Raw genomic sequence first — 4,745 nt, 5'->3', positions numbered from 1 at the left:
AAAGAAGAAGCACGGACCCAAAGGTGGAATTTCTAAGAAGAAATTTCAAGGAAAATGCTTCAATTGTGACAAAGTGGGTCACAAGTCTTCAGAGTGCAAATTGCCAAAGAAGAAGAAAGAAGCAAATATGGTTGATTACATATCACAAGATGTGTCGAAGCTGAATCTCTCAGCCGTCATTTCTGAAGTGAATATGGTGGGTTCAAACCCTAAAGAGTGGTGGATTGACATCGGTACTACGAGACATGTGTGCTTTGATAAGGAGCTGTTTACTGCGTTCGAAGTAATTGAGAATGGAGAGAAATTGTTTATGGGAAATTTAGCAACTTCTGAAATCAAAGGTCAAGGAAAGGTGGTTCTTAAGATGACCTCGGGAAAAGAGCTGACTTTCAACAATGTGCTATATATGCCGAAAATTCGTAAGAATTTTTTCCTGTCGCTTTTGAATAAGCATGATTTTCGCATTTTATTTGAGTTAGACAAAGTCACTCTATCAAAAAATGGAATGTTTGTCGGAAAAGGTTATGTTTTCGACGGTATGTTTAAGCTGACTGTAATGGTTGTGAAACCAAAAATGAATAAAGCAAATTCTTTTGTTTATTTGCTTGAGTCTTCCAGTTTGTGGCATGGTAAACTAGGACATGTTAACTATGATACTTTACGTAGACTAGTTAACTCGAATAGCATACCCAAGTTCCATAATGATTCCTAACATAAGTGTGAAACTTATATTAAGACAAAATTGATAGGGTCATCCTTTAAGTCAGTTGAACGGAACACAGAACCACTTGATTTAATTCACAGTGATATTTGTGACTTAAAACTTGTACAAACAAGAGGTGGCAGCGAGTATTTTATTACTTTTGTCGACGATGACACAAAATACTGTTATGTATATCTGCTTAAAAGCAAGGATGAAGCTATAGAGAAATTTGTTCTCTATAAGAATGAAGTTGAAACTCAACTTAATAAGAAAATTAAGGTACTATGAAGTGATCGAGGTGGTGAGTATGGAGCACCATTTGCCAAATTTCTGTGCACAACACGAAATCATACATAAAATCACCGCACCTTATTCACCGCAACAAAATGGTGTAATTGAACGAAAAAATTATACTTTAAAAGAAATGATGAATGCAATACTAGTAAGTTCTGGGTTACCTCAAAACTTGTGGGGGGAAACTATGTTATTAGCAAATTACCTTTTAAATAAGGTACCCCGAAAGAAATCGAAAAAGACCCCTTATAGTTATGAAAAGGAAAAAAGTCTACCTATAAACACTTACGAGTGTGGGGGTATCTTGCAAAAGTGGCTGTTCCAACACCAAAGAAGGTAAGGATAGGCCCGAAAACTATAGACTGCGTATTCATTGGCTATGTACGTAATAGCAGTGCTTATCGATTTCTTGTGTATGATTCAAAAATTTCAGACATACACAAAAATACGATAATAGAATCGAGGAATGCTTCATACTTTGAAGAAGTATTTCCATACAAGTCCAAAGAGGAAGCCAGCTCCTCTAAACGAACATATGAGACAATGACTGAAAATAGTCAGGATGAAGAATTAGAAGAGGAGACTGAGATTAGACGCAGCAGATGGGAAAGGACAGAAAAGTCCTATGATCCTGATTTTCTGACCTATATGCTAGAAAGCAAATCTCAAAGCTATCAAGAAGCTGTGAATTCCTCGGAAGGACCTCAATGGAAAGATGACATTAAAGGTGAAATAGATTCCATAATACAAAATCATACATGGGAGCTAGTGGATCTTCCTCCTGGATGCAAACCACTAGGCTACAAATAGATTTTCAAAAGGAAAATGAAAACAGATGGAACTATCGAAAAGTACAAGGCCAGATTAGTAATAAAAGGTTACAAACAAAGGAAATGCCTTGATTACTTTGATACGTATTCTCCAATAACGAGAATAACATCTATTAGTGTGATACTTGTGATTGCTGCTTTGCGAAGTCTAGAATTACATCAAATGGATGTTCAAACGGCTTTTCTAAATGGAGATTTAGAAGAAGAAATTTATATGGAACAACACGAGGGGTTTTCGTCACAGGACAGGAAAAGAAAGTTTGTAAACTGGTGAAGTCACTATATGGTTTGAAACAAGTACCAAAACAATGGCATGGAAAATTTGACAATGTCATGATAGAGAGTGGATTTAAAATTAATGAATGTGACAAATGTGTTTACGTCAAAGACACTAAAGATAGCTATGTCATTTTATGTCTTTACGTTGACGACATGCTTATTGTTGGTACTAACAATAAGATGATTGAATCCACTAAAAATATATTAAATTCCAGTTTTGATATGAAAGACATGGGTTTAGCTGATGTTATACTTGGAGTCAAAATCTCAAGAACATCATATAGGCTTCTTCTAAGCAAGTCACATTATGTGGACAAAATTTTGAAAAATTCAACAAGGATGATACTGGCTTGGCTAGAACACTGATAGATACGAGTCAACATCTTTCTAAAAATAAAGGTGAAAATGTCTCTCCAGTAGAATACTCGAGAGTTATTGAATGTCTAATATACTTAATGAGTTGTACAAGATCAGACATAGCCTACACAGTCAGTAAATTGAGTAGATATACGAATAATTAGGAAATGATCACTGGAAATGTATAGTAAGAGTACTGAGGTACTTAAGATATTCTCGTGAATATGAAATACACTACATCAGACATCTAGAGGTCATTGAAGGATATGGTGATACTAATTGGATATCTAGTATAAAAAACTCAAAGTCCACCAGTGGATATGTGTTCACTTTGAGAGATGCTGCCATCTCATGGAAATCCTCTAAGCAAATGGTTATAGCCAGATCTACAATGGAATCTGAGTTTATAGCCCTAGATAAATGTGGTGAAAAGGCTGAATGGTTGCAAACTTCTTAGAGGATATTCCAAGATGGTCCAAACTTGAGCCTACAATTTGCATATATTGTGACAGTCAATCAGCAATAGAAATGGCATATAGTAACATGTACAATGATAAGTCTAAACATATATGTCTATGACACAATAGCATTAGACAAATACTCTCAACTGGAGTTCTCACAATTGACTATGTTAGATCAAAGGATAACATTGCGGATCCGCTAACCAAATGGTTAAATAGAGAGTTAGTTGGAAAATCATCGAAAGGAATGGGACTCAAGCCCTTAAAAGAATAAGTCATTACAAAGGAAACCCATCCTAGTTGACTGGAGATCCTAAGATCTAGGTTCAAAGGAACAACCTAACTGTAAAGACTTGATAAAATCACTGTGGAGGTATTACCTCTTATCCATTCCTATGATATAATAGTGATGCTCATAAGGATGAAGGTTAGGCTTTTAATGATTACTACGTGTCGAAAATCGAGCCAAGTAATGCGGGTTACTTGTAATAAGAAATCACCTATGTGAGAAAAAAGTGGGGCCGCTTCTAAGAGAATTGTGTGGGGCTCAATTCTTAGAAACTCTCACAGAACTAGGCATATGTTCTTGACCAAAACAAACATAATAATGAGAACTGAAGGGTTTTAGAAAGAATCATGTGTGAAGTATATCATCATTTACACAAACGGCAGAACAGTTCAAAGACATCGCATCTACTGGTTAACCAGTAAAGTAAATATGTTTTCACAAGAGAAGGTTCAAAGGGTAACACCTACCTATCCTATGCAGGCTTCAACTGTTGAACTTTATCACCAGTCTTATGTCTCATGTTTCGTGTCTCTCCCAATTTTCATTCATGTGGGGGGATTGTTGGAAAAATGAGTGAATTGGCTCACTTTTGGCACAATTTTCGGTACGACCCGTTAGTCTAATTTGGAATATCAAATTGATATGTGTTCTCTTCCGCGAGAACATCGAAATCATGTATTTATTTGTCAAAAATGAAGTTCGGGTGAATGAAAAATTGGAGTGTAAAGTGGACCAGTGGAAATGGTCTATGTTGGTGGGAAAACTTTGTCCCACATAGGAAAAACTTGAAAACCAAAACCACTTTATATATGGTTACGCATTGGAATGGTCTGATCATGTGTAGCATAGAGACTCTCTCCATGTGCGTGCGCAGGGGGGTGCAAATCACGAACAGAAATAGCCTTCGAACCTTGAACTTGTATGTGGGCGCGACCTATGTACACGAATGTCGAACCGAACGAAGCAAAAACTGACCAGTTTGGATTGTCCGCATTTTGTAATTTTTTTGTGATTTTTCCAAATGACTTTTGAGTATCTGAAACTCCTAAAACTCCAATGGTCGAAACCGAAATGTAATTTCAAAAACTGCAATGGTTAATGCAGAAAACTAATGGTCAAATTCAGTCTATATAATTCACTCAATTTTCAGCAGTTCACTCATTGAGATTTTCGTCTGCAATTTCCATTCCTGTTTTCTGTTTTGTTCCGTCTCATTTGAGTAAGGTGATATTGTTCGAACACTCACCCAATTCGTCGGAGTAGAATCACAGTGCTCAGATTCTGCTGGTTACTTGAGAGACTGGCGCTCGAACTAAACCTCTAGCACCATGGTGAGGGAGCGAATTTGTCTTAAGGAAACTGTATATACACAGGCCTCGGGTTGAAATTATATCTGCTATTTATTTAGTTTACAATTTTGCAGATTTATTTATTTATTTTGCAACATACTTGAAATTTATGTTAGAAATAGATAAATAAAATAAACTGTTTTTCTAATTCATTATATGTGTGAAAATTAGATTTCACATATA

The sequence above is a fragment of the Olea europaea genome, chromosome 19, assembly GCF_002742605.1.
Source record: "Olea europaea var. sylvestris chromosome 19, O_europaea_v1, whole genome shotgun sequence".
Lineage (NCBI taxonomy): Eukaryota > Viridiplantae > Streptophyta > Magnoliopsida > Lamiales > Oleaceae > Olea > Olea europaea.
This window is presented reverse-complemented; position numbering follows the sequence as displayed.